The sequence below is a fragment of the Canis lupus genome, chromosome 28, assembly GCF_048164855.1.
Source record: "Canis lupus baileyi chromosome 28, mCanLup2.hap1, whole genome shotgun sequence".
Taxonomy (NCBI): domain Eukaryota; kingdom Metazoa; phylum Chordata; class Mammalia; order Carnivora; family Canidae; genus Canis; species Canis lupus.
In genome coordinates this window covers 17,431,811-17,451,023 of record NC_132865.1, presented here as the reverse complement: position 1 = coordinate 17,451,023, position 19,213 = coordinate 17,431,811, and positions in this window count along the sequence as shown.

Here is a 19,213-nt window from a genome sequence, read left to right as displayed (position 1 = left end):
GAGAAAATAGTATGACTCACAAGATAAGGAAGTCACTAAACCGTTATTAAAAAGCATGTAAAAAAAAAAAAAAAAAAAAAAAAAAAAAACACCCTACCAGCTTGGCAGTCCACTTGTGTTCTACAAAGAAATAGAAACTAGAAGGAAAATTTAGAGAAAGCACTTTGGAACCCAATAAGCTAAGAATACCAAAACAAACTGAATGAAAGGAGGAAAAACGATCATAAATAACATACTGCCATTTCTCAATCAGGCTTACGTTATGTACTCATCTTTCTATCAGAAGCCACTGCTAACTATACATACATGTGAAGATTTAATTTCTGAAAAGCATATACTTGTTCATTGACATCATATAAAAATCATTTATTCATGCTTTTATACACTTTAAAATGTATGTAAAGCCTACCTTATTGTATGAAGAAACCAGTGGACTGTGTTAGTTTGATCTCAGCACAGATATTTAGATAAAGAATCACACCAGTGGTTTTAATCTTTTAAGTACAGAGACTGACTTAACATCTGGAAGTTTTACAGCGCAGGTATTGAAAGTTGCTGAGTTAAAGAAGGCCTCTTATTATTCAGCACAAAATAAGACTGACACAATAACATTTGGATAAGCCATTTTTTGTTAATTTTAGAAAACGTATGCTCCAAAGCAATTTAGGGTTTCTGTGTTTGTTGATATTACCTTTTAATGTGACAACCATGACACCGTTTTCCAAAACAGATGGATTAATGTCATTTTTTTAAAAAAAAATTACTTCACCTAGACAGGTGTTTCCTGTGTGTGTTTGACATGAAATTAAACATAGCTCCAGATGTTCTGTTTGTAGCAAAGCCAGTTAATTTTATTAGAACATTTAATCACAGATCAACAGTGTAATAGAAGGGCAGTGAATGTGAAGCAGAGACTTAACAGAACTTCCTAATGAATTGTGAATTAGTTTATATAGGGAAATCTAGAGAAATACGATGCTGCTTATGTGAATCCCGCAAACGTATTGATTTGAGCTTGTTATTTTTTTCCTGAATTCTAATACTGTTCATATTTGGAAGCTTCACTAGAATCGTGAAGTTTTGTATGTCTGTGTGTGTGTGCATGCATGTACGAGTGTGTATGTGTGTCTTAAGCTGGCCATGCAGTAATTCTGCAGCTACTTGGTGTGAATAGAATCAGTTTGTTTAAGTCCACCGTTTGCGGTGCTCTGTAAACACTGCTCCTTAGACATGTGCCTGGAAGTGCGGTAGGGAGTTCCTAATATCCACAGTGACTACTCTGCCTGCAACGCACATACTCAAGAGACAGAGGCACAGAGTTCGGCTCTGCCAGGCTTAAACATCATTATGTGCCTAGTTATTTTTCCTCTAAGATTAGCTATAGATTTCCCATTAATTATAGCATCAGGTTGATTCATCATTAATAAAATAAATCTCAGTGAACTGTCACTGATTTCTTGACTAAAATGAAAACAAATGAAGAAAAACCAGTTCCTGTCTTTGTTATACTCTTATCAAATTTGTCTTTGCAGCGGTGTGGTCATTCCAGAGCCAGAGCAAAATATTCATAATTTTCTACTTTGAAATATTAGTGTGCCCATATGCACTAATAAAAACTTAAAGCCCTGCTATGATTGATGTTTTTTGTTGGCCCGTCACCTCATTGTATAGAAGTTTGTTTTAATGAGTTTCTCTAATGAATATTTTATATTGCTACTTGGATGAATGGCATATGGTAAATGCAAGGTAAATTACAGCTCTTTAAATAAATATTTTTCATAAATTATTTATTTTGTGATGCCTGTATCGGTAAGATGTCATGTCAGATAAAGATTGGAAAGTATTTACTGTAATACTTATTTGTAACTTGAAGAAGTAAAATTTTTTAATTATTAACAAGCCTCCAATATACCCATGAAACTTATGGCAAAATTAGCATAAACTCTATCACATTACAAATTTGTGTAGACAGCTTCCATTCTAAAATGCAAAAACAAGATAGTATCTCATGTTTGTAAGAATTTTTATGTAGTACTATGCAAATAAGAAAAACCATTTCTGTAAGGATGAAAAAGAGGGAACTTAGTAGCAACCAAACTTAAAATGAGATTTAATGTTGAGAATTGTTTAATCCCTAAATTGTGTTATATTTTTTAAAGTATAATATAATTATTTTAATTGAATGGCAACACATTTTTCATAATGCTTCTTATTTTCTTTGGGGACACATAGATGTGAATGGATTTTTTATCTAATAAATATTAATAGCTAGTACTCATTGACAGCCTTTATAAACATTATCTCATTAAATTCTCATGATAACCATGAAAATGCAGTAGGATTATCCCTATTTCTACAAATAAGAAAACTGAGAATCACATGGCTAAGAACTAATAAAGATTTGAGCCCAGAATAGGTTGCCTGCAATGCCTGTGACTTTCTAGCTAAGTTGACAAGGCCCCAAAATATGTCATTTCCTAACAAAAATATTTTAGACGTGGGAAAAGCAAATATCCTCTATTCTTACACTATTTCATTATTAATAATGGTAACAGCTAACACAGTGATTCCATTGTTCCCGGTACTAAGTGTTTTACCTCTGTCAGCTTACCTAATCGCTACAACAATGCTAAGAGATGTGTACCGTCATGACCCCCACTGTACAGACAATAAAACTGAGGCACAGATGATTCAGGAAATGCTCAAGTTGCTCAGCCTGTAGGGACCAAAACTAGCATTCAAACTGAGACACTGAGCCAAAGTCTGTGCTCTAAATAGTGAGGACTATCACATTACATTGAAGCATGATCATGGGTATCTCTCTCCCTTGAAAGTAAGCACCCTAAAGTCATTAGTGTGTCTTATTCATTTGTGTAACCCCCGAACCCACAGCATTGCTTAGAGAACAGTACCTGCTCAGTAAATATTTGCTGAACTGAACTGACTCACCAATGTCTACTGTTCACACATATCCTCAAAATTGAATCTTCTCCAATGTTTTAATTCTAAAAAGAAGAAAAATAATCAAATGTTAACAGCTGTGTGCAGAAATTTAGCCACATAGGGGCCTATGCTTGCTCACCCCAATTTAAATAACAATAATCATAATATATAAAATATAAATATAATATATTTTTGTATAAAGATGCAAAAGCTGGGTCAGAAAAAAGATCTATAACTACTTGCTTTTTTGCCTACAGTCATGTTTCCAGCTTAGTTACACATTTGTCCATCCCGCTTTTTACCTAGAAAGATGGCAGTTTCATGTGATGCAATTGAGTGTCAACTTTTTTTTTAAAGATTTTTTTCTAACGTATTCATTCATGAGAGACGGGGGAGGGGGGTGGGAGGCAGAGACATAGGCAGAGGGAGAAGCAGGCTCCATGCAGGGAGCCTGACGCTGGACTCGTTCCTAGGACCCCAGGATCAGGCCCTGGGCTGAAGTCAGCGCTAAACCACTGAGCCACCCGGGCTGCCCTGAGTGTCAACATTTACACTATACTTGGATTACCAATTATAATACAACAAAGCATTTGTGTTACGCTAAATTATACAGAGAGCAATTTAATCTTTCTTTAGTAACTCAAAAGGAATATGAAGATTTTAAGGAGCTTCAGATACCACTTTACAAAAACAATCCATTTTTGAAACTGTGATAAGCATGCAATTCAATACTTCTAGTTACTCTAACACTGTCTTGATTTTAGAAAATGAAAATTTACATGATTGCATGTACCTTTTCATACTGATACATAGACTACATCTTGCAGGGTTAAAATTTTATCCTGTGTAAGTTAATTCAGAGACCCAAATGTAAGCACTGGCAATCAAGAACATCATGTAGTCTGGCAACATATTTTGGAACATATTGATTCCAAAATATCTAGATAAACAAAAAGAATTCATCCATATGTTGTTGTTGTTGTTTTCTTTCCTCTCTGACAGATGGCATGCTGGAGAATAAATAAAAACAAATGCCTTAAATCAGAAGAGTCCTTATATTTATATCTCAATTCTGGCTAACAATATGAATATAAAAGATTATTTAATTTAGGTAGATTTAAAGTAAAATACAAGAAAACCCACAACAAATTGTAATTGATTATGAAAAGGATGGGAAAGCAGCAAAGTGGAGGTTACATTTCCAGAGCCACTTTTTCCCTCCTTGCTCAATGGAAAGCATGTCAATTGTTTTGTGATGAACTCAAGCTACAGCCTGATGAGCATGTCATGTTTGAAAAGCCACACTGAGATACACTCAGAAGACAATTTTGCAAAATATTTCAGCTCTCGTTGTAATATACTAGGAGTATTGGATTTTTCCTATCATATCTGTATTTAATGTCAGAATTTTATTGCTATTCCTATGATCAGATACCAAGAGAATAGATTAACGAATACAATGATTAGCAAAGCCATTGATATTTACATATTATATGACCCTTGCTTGAGAGGCAGGCCATTTCCCAATGACTCCAGGGTGTTCTAAACTGGTTATTTCTGAAAGCTGGTTTGAAAGAATTGGTACCACTATCCAGAAATAGGTAAGAATGAGCACCCAAAGTAGTTTCTGGAAAAACCAGTAGGGTGCTACATGTTTATGAGAGCAGAAAGAAAGGCTACCAAGGAGGGCAGAGATTTGGAGTAACCAGTGGAGACCTCTCCCCCTAGAATCCTGTTCTTCCCCTCTTCCCCAGTGCCACAATCAGACCTTTTTTTTGTTTGTTTGTTTGTTTTGCCACATGTGAGACTTGAAGGGCAAATGCTGGCAGATGGCAGAGAACACAGGCAGAGAGGCGTGGATCTTGGCTGCTTTCGATGGGGATGGTGAGTGCTACCTGCGCTGAGCTCAGTGTGGCCTCTGCCATCCTCAGATTCCAAATCCCTGCAGGGCTGGCTGAGGCACTTCCCAGCTTTGATGTAGGGGTTGGAGTGCATGTGGGCTGGCTTTACAGAAATGGATACTCTCTGATAAGAACTGCAGGAATGGATATATTCATGCTGTAGGAACAGAGGCTCAAACTTTAGAAATCAGAAAGTGTGGTTTATCCCATGTGATCACAGACTAGGGACCTTGAAGTGAGCACCTAGGTCAAAGGACTTAATACTAAATAAAACCAACTTCCTGAGAGTCACCCACTTTTATAAAGAGAGAAGATTATTAGTCCAAATTTTGAAGTAATATTGTAGAATTAATGACATGTGTGTGTATGTGCATTTTTTAATTTCTCAGAAAATTTATACTCTATTTTGGCCAAATTCACTGCACAACAAAAAATACTCTATTCTATAAATAGAAAATCCTAACTTAAGACATTTTCTATCTTTCAAAAGCAAAGATAGGCAAGTGGGTAAACCTTAAAGGAGAGAAGAGGTGGGGAGGGACATAAAGTACTTTGACGATCACTGTCTTCAGACCTTCTAAATTACAGTGGTAACTCAACTGTTGGGAGGAGGAAGCAGTATCAAAATCACTTGGGAGCTCTTTTCAAATTATAGGCACGGCATCATTGTCCCCACCCTCCTGCACCATTCCTGTGGGAAACTATTATTAATAAAAGGTATGTTACATCACTTAGGTGTTATGCGGAGGGGTGTGAGTGGGAGGGGGGTGGGTTAGGTGGTGAGAATCCCCAGAGACTATACTGAAATTCCAAACACTATGATTTGTAGGTTAAGCCCATTTAAAATGAGACTCTAAAGCAGGGTTCCTCAACTGTGACTCCTGATATTTTAGATGAGTAATTCTTTGTTGTGGGGGCTGTCCTATATATTATAGGATATTTTGCAGCATCCCAGTGTTCTACCCACTAGATGCCAGTAGCTACACACCCTTCTCTTCACCCAATCAATACAATAAAAAAAAGTCTCCTGATATTGCCAAACCATCCCCATAGTGGGGATCATGCCCATTAAGAACCACAGAACTAAAAGTGCATGAGATATAGACAGGAGAAGGAATGTTGATTTGAATCAAGCCGAAGAAATCTTAATAAAATATATATTACCACAATTAGCCAGCAAGATAATAGTTGGGATGTCCGATACAGGAACAAAGGGTTCTTTCCACCAGTAGCAGTGTATTTTGTCAATATTGGAAAAAAGCAACCAACGTGGCTGCTTTAGTTCTACTCTAACTTAGAGAGGAAAGTGCTCATTCTAGGAAACAGAGGTTGTCTCTCATGAAAGGGAAGAGGGCCCACTTTTCTCTAAAGAGTGTACTCTTTCTCCATTAAAAAACAACAACAACAACAAAAATCTTTTTTCCTAGCAAGATAGGCATTGTAAACAGATATATAATGTTTTGTGGGGGAACAGATCCCCATAATGAAAACAGTCTTGCCCTAGCAAGACACTGACTGGGTCATGGGAAGTTTTGGATGTACCTAGTTTTGTAAAAATTGTTCCCCACAAAATGCTTTTCAATACTCTGCATCCTTTGTATAATTTCCTTATATTTACCATTACAAAATTAAGTGAGATATGAACAATTTATAAAAGAAAAATTACATGTGGATAACATAAAAGTGGAAAGATGCACAGCTTCACTAGAAATTAATACAACAAAACACTAATGACATCAAGATCTGATTTTCACCACCTGTTAGATTGAAACATGCCATATTTCATTGAAACTAAGTTATCAACTATAAAACATAATCATGATTCTTTTAAAGATTTTATTTATTTATTTTGAAAGCCAGAGAGATCCTGTGACCATGTGCATTGGGGTAAGGGCTGAGGGAGAGAAAGAATCTCAGGCAGACTCCATGCAGAGTGTGGAGCCTGATGCAGGACTCCATCTCACAATCTTGAGATCCCAACCCGAACCAAAATCAAGAGTGGTTTAACCGACTGAGGCTCCCAGGTGCCCCAAAACACGACCATGTATTTATATACCATGAAGAAAGTACTAATTTGACTATTACATGTCATGGACTATAAAACATATTCAAATTTTAGAGCTGTGAAAAATGGGGGAAAACATGTTTAAGAATCAATGAAATCTATACTTATAAAATTGCTATGGTTCAGTATTGCCAGGGGTATAGAAAATAGACATTCTCCTACAATATTTGTGGTATCATAAATTGGTACAGATTTTGGAAGGAAATTTGACATGGAATCAACATAATAAATCCACATACTCTATGACAGCAATCTAATTTCCAGAGATCTATCCTACAAAAATATTATCCTAAGAGTTTAAAGATATATCTACAAACATATTTAATGAAATGCTATGAAAATGGTTTAAAAACTTAGAAACAACCTAAATGTCCATCAAAAAAAAAGAGGGGATACAAACATTTTAGCCTAATATTGTAATTCTAAGCAGTCACTAAGAAAACAAGTTAACTTCACATATACTACTTTGGAAATACATGAATCATGCTAAATATAAGCACAGTACAGAACAAGGATATTATTTATTCCATCTTCTTCTATAAAGACAATTTCAATTATTGTCAAAGGTAGACTTTTATTTTTTATTCTATATATTTCTACATTTAAATATCTATTAATAATTTTATAACAATACATGTAGAATTAAGTGCAAGAAGGAGGGCAGTAGAGTGAATATAATATGCTACATCCAAATTAATAGGATTAATATCTATATACATACATGCTGCACAGTTGTGGATACCTCTTGAAGGGACTGAGGAATCTGTAATAGTACTGCCCACAGTGTTGGAAAAATAAGGAGACTAGAAAACATGAGAAAGTGGGATTCTTTGTGTACATTTTTATACCAAAAGTCAATAAATATTTAAATAGTGTATATTTTTCATTTAATTTTATTTATTTTTTAAAGTGTATTTTCATTTATTTATTCATGAGAGACACAGAGAGAGAGGCAGAGACACAAACAGAGGGAGAAGCAGGCTCCACGCAGGGAGCCCAACGTGGGACTCGATCCCGGGTCTCTGGGATCTCTCCCTGGGCTGCAGGCGGCGCCAAACCACTGAGTCACCAGAGCTGCCCTCATTTTATTTTTAAATATGTTTCTTACCTCCTGGGATCTATCTATTTTCAGATATTCAAATGTCTGATATTTTCTACATTCAGATGTTTTACTAATTATTCTCTTCTGGTTGGATTTACACTGTCAGGTAAGAGCAGGGAGTTATAAACAACCGGAGCAAAAGCAAAGCTACAATGCCTGCACTCCAGTACATGCATTCAGATCCAACAAACACGTCCCAGTGGTGTGACCTTGGGCAACTCACTTCCTGGGTGCCATTTCATATATATTGACTCATCTTAATTCTTCTTCCAATGGGTAAACTTGTTATAGTTGCTATTTAAAGGTGAGGCACTACCAGAAATCAGAGCACCCTGTCTCACATTATTAAGAAGTTGGAGATGTGAGACAAGAAAAGCAAGTCCCCCTTCCACTTAGAATGGCTCCTGGTCTGTGGAGAGTATGGCTCTGCCTTGGTGTATGGTCAGGATTCAAGAAGTGTGTTGAATGAGTGATTACCAAAGGCCTACGTTCACTCGGAAGACCAAGGAAAGTAGAAGATTTGAGAGAGTGGCTAATATCTGAACTAGATTTATTTGGGTCTTTGGTTTAGAGTTTGGAACTGAGAAATGGCAAATTCATCTATATACATAAAGGTGGCTCTCAAGGTGCCTTGGAATGGCCCAAAGCCCTGGGGTTGTGGGGTAGGGAGAGGTTCACTTATCTTCCAAAAAAAGTACTTTAATTCAAACTTTTTTTTTAAGATTTTATTTATTCATGAGAGAAACACAGAGAGAGTGAGAGAGAGAGAGAGAGAGGCAGAGACACAGGCAGAGGGAGGAACAGGCTCCATGCAGGGAGCCTGATGCGAGACTCAATCCCAGGTCTCCAAGATCAGGCCCTGGGCCAGAGGTGGCGCTAAACCGCTGAGCCACCAGGCATCCCTAGTTGAAACTTTTAGTGGTGTTGGTTTAGGCATTTCAGTTGTACAATTAGCAAGTAAAGACCACATGCTTTTATTCAGCAGCTCATTAATCTCCCAATACTCCTTCAAGATATGATCTGTCATTATCATGGAAAGCTGAAGTTCAGAGAAGTTGAGTAATGTGCTGAAGATCACATACCTGGTAAGAGGGTACCCGGATTCAAACCGTCCTCCACCTGGCTCCAAAGGCAGCACTTCCTACAAAACACTGACCTAAGAATGCTAATCCACCGTCAACATGCCTACCCTGGTTCCCCAATTACAGCTAGATCAAGTTATATCTAGATCACCTAAGACCCACATTAATACAGATTTCAAGCCTCATTTCAAAACTGCTGAATCAATCTTCCTGGGAGAGAGGCTCATAATCACTGTTTACAGCAAGCTGCTCAGGCATAAACTATTAAAATGGCTAAAACATCCAGACAAACGCTATCCTTTTCTCATGGCTTATACACATTAATGATATATACACACAACATTTTTATAGACACATAAAATTATGACTATTGTATATTATATTTACCTAATCATATATAGTAATTGTAATTACAGGTATGTATATACGAACAAATACACCTGACTGCATTTTTTAAAACTAGAAATAAAGAATTTGTACATTTTCTACTTTTCAGTTAATAACAAAATTATTTGGCAATAGAATATGTTAGGAAAAGTACAATTAATATTCTTAAGTGGAAATATTTGTATTTTATTTTGCACTGCTGTTAGGTATGCTAACAATGGATCAGGAAAATACAGAGGTGATTTAACATGTAGCCAGAGCTTGGTCATTTGATTATCTTTCTTTCTACCATTCAGTTAGGAGCTAATTAATATGCCACATAAACAATACCATTTAAAATAATCTGTAGTTCACCAAAATGCATATGACACCTTGATGAATACCCAATTTCCCTTTAGAATTTTGTTTGCTGTGCCTTGCAAAGCACTACATACTTCTCTCTGAAAAGCTTTACATCTGTGAATGCAACAGCCCCTCAAATCTATAACTGAGCTTTGTGTGTATAAAATTGAAAGTATCACTGAAAATTAGATAATTGCACTGAGTGGCCATAAATTGTACATTTTTTTTAAAAAAACCTATTTTTTAAAAGTATTTTGAGCCCAACAGTTCCCTTTAATGCCTCTGGGCAGTATTTTCAGAACTCATTTGTTTGAGGGGTTTTTAATCTGAGGACATTGAAAAGTTACACCCGCTGTGCTGTCGTCAATCACGCCAGGAGGAAAAATAGTGGCATGATTTGTTATCTGTTATTCCCCTTGCTGTGGTGACTGACTCCCAGTGCCAGCTCTGTCCTTAAGGCCATCACTTATAGGGACCACTGTCTGTCAAAACCACAGCCAACTTTAAGGGCTGCCTTTGTTGGAGCAGACAAATGAGTATGACCTTTAACAATAAAATAGGCACCTACTGAGAAAGATGAAACAGCAGCTGAAATTAAGAACACCATATAGCCATTTCAAACACTGGAGAAAAGTTAGGAGTTGAACTAAAACTTAATTATAAGAGTAAATGTGGGTAGACGTTGTCAATAATGAAACAGACATGGTCAGAAGTATCGATTTGCCGCCTGAACTAAAACTTCATCCAGGAATCATCCTACCTTTCATTAATAATGAATAGTATTGATGGGGGTTATTTAAAAGTCTGGGAGGGATTAAATTATGATGGCTAAAGGTTTACCAGGTGGCCGTATTTTCTGGGTGCAGAGATAAACAATTTGTTTATGAATATTCCAGAAGGGCAAAGGGGAAAAAAAATAAGAACACACTAAACCTTTGATTTACAGTAATAGCTACTTCAAACGATCTGCAGCAAAGTGCCTCCGCCTGGATAGGTATTGGCTGTGAACTGGCCATTGATATTTTGTAGTGTTTCAAAGCTTAGTGTAAGCATTCCAGGCATTGCATTGTAAAGACCACAGCACAGTTTGTGGTTTGAAAGGCTCTTGTAACCCAACCTGGCAAGTGGTCAGTGGAGACTACATTTTACAGAGAACACAAATCAATCTTATTGAGCACTTTTCAAGCAATATAATATTCTGCTTGTGACAATAATGAAATTAGTCTATGGATTTTGTTTAAATATTGAAATGCCATTTGAATATTTAATGAAACACAGTACTTTATAAATATGCATATTTGTGTGGTCTTGATAAAAATTACGTTATTGATTTTTATAGAGACATCATTAGGAATAATGTCAAAATATCCCTTTATTCAAAATCAGTTACATTTGTTAATTCAGCAATACCTGTTTGAGATGGTTAAAGAGTCATTGGATTGCCTACCTATAATTCTATCACCTCCTATGTGATAGATATCAGAGCTACTCCCTGGTATTTCCAGTTCTCCCCCTTCAGCTTATGGCGGGGATGGGAGGAAGTGGTCTTTTAATCCCCTTGACAGTCTTTGGCCAAGGAAACATGAGTGGAAGCAATGTGTCATTTCCAGATGAGTGCATTTATTTACCCCGTCTCTTTCCTTGCCATAAAAAAAAGGCAATAAATTTGTATTGAGATGTTGGGGAATTTGGATCATTAAAAGTGGAAGACAGATGCCTGTAGGATTTCCTTGACTCCTGTAAAGGAGAAATATATAATATCTGTTCAAATTCATTGAGACTTTGGAGTTGTTTGTTACCACAGCATTGCTTAACTTATCCTGACTAATATGACTTAGTGACTTCTTTGGCACGCCCTATTTATGTATCTGTGTATATGTATGCATGATTTTTTTTTTTTTTTTAGCAGGAGATATTTTTGATCCTATGTGTAACTTTGATACTTCCTCTGATGGCTGTCTTCCTGGCACCATTTATATGTGTGCTTTGTGACTTTAACTTGAGTTGCTTTGCCTCATAACTCTTCCAGCCCAAAATAAAATCACAATCTCTTTCAAAAAGAAAGGATCTAAGGTCTGGGTTCTAATCCTAGAATTGGCTGCACCTGTAATAAGTCCAGGGTTCACAATATCACCTCTCGCACAGAAGTGTACATCCTCAAAAGTACATAGAATTTTTTATAATCAAAAGCCTGCACCAATGTAAAGGCCCAAGTTTTTAATAGGTTTGGAGTTTCAATTGTAACCTCACTCTGAAGTGGTTATCCTTTCAGCGGAGGGTTAAAAAGCTTTGACAAAGCACCGCAGGGAACATTGGATTGCCCTCACCTACATTGTACCTAGCTTGGGATGGATAAATACAGTCTCATTCTCTAATGTTCCCGACTGCCTCTAGGAACACTAAATTTTAAGAGAGAAAAACATGAATCCTGTATTTCAAGAGAGGTAGAACTAAGCCATTGTTAACTCCCCTTAAAAAGGATATTCAGTGGCCAGTTCAGTTTGCCCCTGAGACACCTAAAGCTGCATTAAGTACTTGTGAAAGTGAAAATCCACTGGGAACCCAATTCCAGTGTTTAAACCTCAGCATGAATAGTAGAGTTCCTAGCAGGGTGCGCTTTTACATGTTATAAGCAGATTCAAAACTTACTGTATGCAGTCGTGGTACGCTATTTCTATTAACCTATAGCTAACCGTAGTCTTCTAGAAGATGAGTAATCGAAATATCAAACGTCATATAACCTCAGCAAAATTAGAGGAAAAAAGCCAACAAGCATCTGACAATCAAGAGGCTGTGCACTTTCTCACTTAGACAATGTTTGAACCAGAAAATGTAATCGATTTAAGCATTTAAAGTTTGCCCGTTCTGTCTTCCTACCAAATATGGCATAATATAAATTCTCCGAATTTATCTTAAAAATATAGTGACATTTGCTGTTGATTAGATCATTTATTTCTAATAATTACTTTCCTCAGATAGGCACTTTATAAATGTTACAAATAACTACTCGGTAGCATAAAATAGTTCAGAATTTATTGTGCCCGTGTTAAATAAATGAACATATAATTTTACATTAATATTATAAATACACGTGTATTTAGTTTTAAGAACACGTGTCTAAGGGTAACCCATTTTCAAAGTTTTGATTTACTTTGCATGAAAAGTAAAGGGTCAAGCTTCCTTCTAAGTGTTAGGCTTCTTATTCTTTAAGCTTGTATTTACACAGCCTAACAATGATTTTACTGGAAACTACTGAGAAGTCTGCATTTCATTCAATATTGCTTAGCAAATGTGTTGTTATTCTGCTTTAAAGTCTGTTTTAAACATAGCATCTTGATTGCTATTTGACAGTAATAGGTCAAGCATGAGATATTTTAGATCCTATTAAAATTTTTCAGGTCAAGCAAAGGTGACAGAAAAATAACCATTACAGGATCTTTATTGTATATGATAGGACCACAAATAAACTTTGCATCCCTACTCCCAGTGTGTCCAGACTTGACTGAAAGCAAAAGGGTGAGCTTTTCTATTGATTTTCACATGTAAGCTAAGAGGCAAAATAACCCCAGCTCATTAAAGGTGCCAGTGTGGTGGATGATTTGGCGCCTTTTATCTTCTGAAAATAAAATCAGCTAAATCTGAGACATATGGTAGGATTGTTAATGGAGAAACAGCACAACTAGAAGTACACATTCCATGGACCCCAATTTCTTAGGTATTTATGGCCCTGCCCATTTATTCTTATACTTCTATGTTTCCAATCTGCAGAAGGGAGATTTACTTTTGATCAGTGGCTTTAATGTGTTGCTTTCTTTCTTTTTTTTTCTAACAGCCATACCACTTCCAAAGTTTGGCAAAGGTTCCTAAATATTATTTATGGGAAAGTACATCTTTTTGAAATAGGGATCTACAATAACTTTACAAACGGGAATATTTTAGAGCCTGTCTGTGAGAGATGAATGCTACAAGTCTACCTTTTCACATCTAGCCCTTGAGAAGACTAGGTTTTTGTTTAATGAGTTTTTTTTTAATTTACTATAAAAAAAAAACAACCAAAGAAAACTTCATTCATATAAAAATGAATGACTAGCACCGTTTTCCCACAAATGTTGTATTCAGGAATGCTTCCCTCTTCCTAAAGGGTTCCTCCATTTTTCTTTCCTTTTTTGTGAGCTCATTTATCTCTGTCTCCATTTCATAGAAACTTATTTTACAAATTACACTTTTTGTGTCACACATTTCAAAGAAAGATGACCCATGATCAGACAGGGAAATACTCCTTGAAACGATGTTTAACTTAAAGAAGATGAGATCACTCTGAGTAAATTAAAAACTAAATTAGCTTGAATTTTTAAAGATATTTCCAAGTTAAAAATTCTTATTCATGTCTCTAAGTCACAGATTGTCTTCATTAAAAAGCAAAAAATATTTTTAATGTTTAACCTCAAGATACCTGGAAAAAAAGAATTCCATAATAATTATTTATTTTATTTTTCCGCTTATGGGAACTTATTTAAGATGTTATTTGCATTTGTAACCTTATACTTCATATCCCCACCTCTCTCTTTTAACATCTATCTTCCCAGCATAATTGTCTCCTTGTCCTATTCCTACCATACTCCCAAATCAGTGCTCTGATAGATCTCTACACTAAGAAGGTGTTGTCTACAAAGGTGGCTATGAATAGATATGTTAAAAAGGCATGGATGATCCTAATTCAGAAGAAATAAGTTGCACCATAGAAATGTAAGTAAAAAGGGATTTTCAAAGACATATAAAGTGAAGAGATTTCATAGAGCCCTGCAGATACATTAAAAAAAATGTAAAAAATCCAATTATTTCTATTTTAAGTATCACCTTTCTCCTTTCTTCTCCTTCTTACCTCTTTGAAAATCACAACCCAATCCTCATCTTCATAAAAGCTAACTGAAGGTACTTTTGCACATAACCAGAACACAATTCTGAGGAACCTTCTCCGAGGACTCATGACATAACCCTTAGATGTGAATTTCATATACGAAACACAGCAACAAAATCCATGTTTTCTTGTGTCAGAGGTGTCAGGGAAGACTACCTGACTAGATGTGGAGACCTAATGTAAAGACTGCTGTCCCCTTTAACATGGTAATCTTAAACAAGAAGTTACCTTCTGGTGCTTATGAAATAGATGATATTTAAATACTTTTAAAATTCTGGTTCTCTTCAACAACCAGTGCATAAAGGATCACAGAATCTCAAAGCTCAAAGGAACCTTCAAAAGGTCATCTTTGATAATGGAAATACAGGAAAAGGCGCAAAGACCTAATGTGACCATCACTCTGACCGAGGTAATGCGTAGCTCAGGTTTTCTCACCACCAGATTGAAGGGTCAGTGAGGCAAATGACATAAAATTATTTTTAAAAACTAAACACTTTGTTTTATGTGCTGTGAAAATACCAATAAGGATAGAAATCACAATTGACTTTTTTAATAAAAGAGATGCAAAAAAAATTTTAACTCTTGTTAACTACTCATTCTAGGAAAAATCTTAGATAAAGAAGTATTAAAAGTCCTTTATCCAATTCTTTCTGGATTCCATCTAGAAACTACAACTAACATCAGATAATACCATTCCCTTTCCTTTGTGCATCATCGGCAATTCTAAATCTTAAACTGGACGCTATACTTGGTTAAAAAGAAAAAAAGAAATTAGAAGATTAGCATAGACGATATGCACAAAATGACAATAAGAAGTCATTTACCACTTGCTTAATACTGACCCCGCAGCCTCAAAGTATTGGAGGTGCTCCCTTGTTTTGAAACACCTAGGATTTTTTTGCTTGGGCTTTGGAAAAAGAAGAGAACCTTTTCGTCCCCTGGATTGACTTTAGAATCCTATCATCATTAAGTGTGTGTTATAAACTTCCCAGTAAGAATTTGTTAATGACTTAGGTATGGCTTAAATTTGGAAGAAGGATCTTGTTGCTATATTGTTCCCCAAGCCCCTTACACAAGCTACAAATTTGCATGCAGGTGAAGCACTTTTTGTGCAATTATTTTATTTTAGAGCATCTAATGAACACTGCTCCTTTCCAAAAAAGGATTTGAATCAGTACCTGTAGAAGAGCAATTTTTAATCACTTGGGTGAGAGAGTGGGTAATAGACTCCATTGAGAAATGGATGAAATACACACTGGAACACATCTAGAATTTTTTTAAATTCATCATTTTCTGGAACTCATCCATGAACTACGTATCAGTAACAAAAACTATTTTAAAAAATCTATCCAGCATTAATTGATTTCGATGTAATTTCAGAGTTAATGAAATATTGTGTATAAAATGTTTACCCAGAGTTTGACTTATAGGGCTCAACTAAGAATAACACACTGTTTTCATTAACACACTATTTCTCTTTAAGGGTAGAAGAAAAGCATTCCAGGTCAAACACAGAAAGTTTATTCAAACAGCTGAAAACAAAGTCATATACATTACCAGAAGTAAACATGGTGGTCTTTTTTAACCAAATACACATAATAAGAAATAATAGTGAATAATAATAATATTTATTGAAATCATCCTCACAGCAAGTTTTTTTTTCTTTTTATCACAGCAAGTTTATGAAGGATCTAATACAAACATATCCACTATAAGATGAGTGAACTAAACAGTAGTTTATTCCTAATGGTCTATTGATCATATATATTAAAGAGCTACGTTAAAATGTAGTACAAACTACTATGTACAAAGTATGAATGCATCTTTACTCAAATGTCCTTTCTAATTGTTCTATCAGAGCCAGAAAATACCATCAGTTTTAGACACAACTCAAACCATGGAGTAATCTTTAGTTACAGTCTTCCTGCCCCGCACCTGGGGAGGCAGCGTTAAAAACATGTGAAGAGCAAGGACTTGGCATCAGACTGACACGGGTTTCATCCTTGTCTCTGTGGCTTATAAACTCTGGGAATGCAGGTAGGCTGTTTAACTCCTTGGAGATCCTGATTTCCACTTATACAATGGACACAAGACACCTACCTCATGGAGTCTAAATTTAAGATGAAAACTGAGAGAGCATGCAGAACTCTTAATCCTGGGGTATAGCAGATGCTTAATAAAATGTGAATTTATTACTATTAATTAATTCTCCAAGATTCTCAAAGCTGCTCCTTTCTGTTTCTTGACATTGATGCTTACCAGTTTCATCATAAAGGGTTGTTATAATAATTCGGGAAAGAGATTATTTGGGACCTGCAATTTTGAGGGCTCTTATTCCCTTTTCACTAACTACATCCCCTGAGGCACGGTTGCTTTAAGAGGCTTGGATTACTTTGTTCCCTTCCCAACACTGTGGTCTGCTTTGTTTGGAAGCCCTGTTGGTCTTTCCTCCCAGCCTCTGCTACAGTCACGAGATCACTCACTAGTCCTGAGCAAGAATGCTCTTGAATCATACTCCCTTCAACAGGATAATGTTGGATGAGTAGAGTGGCAAAGTGAATCCTAGCAGAAAGAAAGGGCCCCAAAGCAGACCAATCCCCCATAGAGGGCCTATCCTTTTGTTCTTGGTGTCCATAAAATAACTGTTCTAGATCACACCTAGAAGCATGCCTGTGCAGGTAAAGATGTCAGGTACCCTGCTCTAATTGAACGAGGCTACAATTTCATTCCCATTCTGGACTTCTCTATTGAGAAGTCATTAATTTATTGCCATTAACTTATTCAGAATGCTATTTATTTATGAGTTCGTTCACATATGTATTGAGCATCTTCCCAGTGCTAGAGGTCAAGGACACGGTCTGAGGGCTCATTATGTACGTGGATAGACAGGCATCTAAATAATTAATGTAATACAGTGGGACAGTGCAAGACTACGGTGTAGGAGTAACAGTGAGGAGAAACAATGATCTGGAAGGGGGATGAGGGGTCTTGGAAATATTCACTAAGGAGTTTGGAAACTTTTGAGCTGAGTGTTCAAGATAAACCCAATGTTCTCAATGCTCCCTGAGCCCTGATCAGCTCCCAACCTCCCCTTTGCTCAGCTAGCCTATACTTTAGTGTTTGCTCAGTGAAAAAAAATGAATGGATAAATGAATTGGGTTTAGATCTAATTGGGGGGAACAGAATGAATTTTTTTTAAACTATCTGCGCAAGCAAAGTTGGAGTGCATATTTAGTGTAGATGATGGAGATAATGGGAACTGTTTCCCCCTTCCCCCTTTCCATCTGGAGTGTTCCACCTTCAGGAGCTCTCTAATGATCAATACTAATGAATCTAATTATTATTTTCCTTAGCACACAAACAGTGTTCTGCATGTATTAATAACTACAGGATAAGTATTAGTCACTCCATTTCAGATGTAGTTTAAAAATTGCTGTTCAGTGACATGCTCAAGTCACAATAAGTGTGGGAGCAGGGATTGATTAGCAGATGGGCCCAAACTGCTGTTTCTTGTGCACACGGGAAGGACTCCCCCACTCATCTCTACCAGCTGTCGGAGATGAAATGTGCACTTCCCCTCCACAGATGTAGGAGAAAGAGCCAATGCCATTGAATTTCAATAAATGTGTATTATCTCAGGCAGAAGGTGGGCAACTATCCTCACCTAAACTAAAAGCACAAAAGCAATGTTATGTTTCACCAAGATACTTAGATCTGCCCCCAGGAAATAAAATTAAGACTGTCATTTATTGCCTTTAACAAAATCACTTTCTTTCACTAGAAAATAAGAAACTGAAATCATTCCCGACTTCATACCATAAACACAATGCCTTTCTCTGCAAAATTCATACATGAAAAACAGTGAAGTGGGAGTCTCTTCACAAAGACAATCTAACAACTATGGCTTTACTCATAGTTCCGTTAAAGGAGGGATCTCCCCGCTGACCTGGAGGCCTGAACAGCCTGAGAGTCATTCTTTCCAACTCTAAGAGAAGAAGAAACGGGGGATGATTAGGAAGTAGAGCAGGTAGGATGCTTAATCAGCGGCAGAGCAATCAATAAACACCAACAGGTCAAATCAGTTAAATTGAATTAAATTGACCTTATATCTTTGGAGAAAAGCCTAAGGACAGAGAGAAGGAGAACAGGTTAGAGTTGACTGGCCTTGTAACAACAAAGGAAGTCCAGGAGTTAAGGAATTTGAGGTTATAGCTTATCGAAGCCCAGTTGGAAAGCTACGCATTGTCAATGTTAGAAGGCTTTGAACAAGGGAAAAAGCAATATTGTCTACAAGATTACAGTAATGGCTCCTAAGGAGATTTTTCTGTTTGCTTTTCTTCATCTCTGTCTTCCTCCCTCTATTGGTTCCTTTTCTTAAGCAACTTTCTTCTGGCTTCCACTCCCATCCAGAGTCATTCTTGCCCTTCTTGGGCTTTCTTACTCCGTTTGAGCCCACTGCCTAGTGTATGGTAC